Below are 1,289 nucleotides of genomic sequence, written 5' to 3'. Positions count from 1 at the left end.
CGCCCCCAGCAGAGCGGGGCGGAGCCGCCGTCCTGGCCGGGAGGGAAGGAGTGCGGGCAGAGCCGGGCAGCGGTATTTATCACCACAATTAATTCTTCAACTATGCAGGCAAGCAGCGGGGGGAAACGGGAGAAAATGCCCCGTCTCCCCTCTGCCGAAAGGCACCCTGCTTCTCCAGGCGGCTATCAAAGGGGCGTTCGCAGTCGGCCGTCCCGCATTCTGGTGAATCAAATTTATGTGCAAATATAGTTATTTATTTGCTGGCACCTCCTGTGACTGCAGGACACACGCTAGCGGCATCGGAAGCCGAGCGGAGGGTTACAATCCTCCGCAGAAGGAGGGGAGGGTGCGCGGGGGAAAGTAAGAGGCGGCCAGATCCAAGTCCAGTGTTAGGAATTAAAGTCGTGGCTGAGCGCTTGGCAAACATGCTTGCGACTCCCTGGTTTCTCCCTGGCGGACATTCACGCTGTTTATCCCCGTGGCTGGCGAAGGAGCGCGGTCACTAAGATGCAGGGGGCACAAAAAAATCTCCATGAGAGGCTCAATTTACTCGAAATACCTTGTATTAAAAATAGAGCCCAGCAAATGGTAGGGACGACTGAGTAATGATTAAAATCGCGTGTAAATACTGTGCATGCGAAAATGTGGTTCTAATTAGTTTTACATCGCTATGTGGGCTGTCTCTCTCCCTCTCTCTCTCGGTCTCCTTCTCTCTTTTTCTTTTCATGTCTTCTCAACAGTTTAATCCGAAATCTTATAGAGGTCCTATTTTAACACCGCTGTCTCCCACATTCAAAATTACAAAGGCCCATAATGAAACTATTATCCCCCATTAGAGTTCGAAAATTGTGGATCAGTTGCAAGATCTCAATAAACAAGGGGCCCGTTATTTTCTAACAATTTTAAAAATGCAAATAAAGCTCTCTCGGGTTTTTTTCCCCCCATTGTATAGACGCTCCGTAATAGAAAAAAATAATTGTATGTCTTTCCTGGAAAGACGGAACTCCACGTCATTTGTATTTATTATTAAGAGTCAGCTGTGGTGAAATGTGATTGTAGAACTTCCTTTTTCCATTCAGAAAAAATAATCTTAGCTGCAGGAGTCCTGGATGTTTATATTCGAATTTGGATTCTCAACTTCAGCAGCGGGTTTTATTTTTTTGGTTCCTCACCAAAACTAATAGCAAATGAATAACAATAACAATAGCGTTTAAAAGAACGTGACTGCATTTTTATTTCCCCTGTAAAATTCCGCATTTGTTCACTGCCAGCATCCAAGTGGCAGGAGA

The sequence above is a fragment of the Corvus brachyrhynchos genome, unplaced genomic scaffold (assembly GCF_000691975.1).
Source record: "Corvus brachyrhynchos isolate BGI_N302 unplaced genomic scaffold, ASM69197v1 scaffold53, whole genome shotgun sequence".
Classification (NCBI taxonomy): domain Eukaryota; kingdom Metazoa; phylum Chordata; class Aves; order Passeriformes; family Corvidae; genus Corvus; species Corvus brachyrhynchos.
This window is presented reverse-complemented; position numbering follows the sequence as displayed.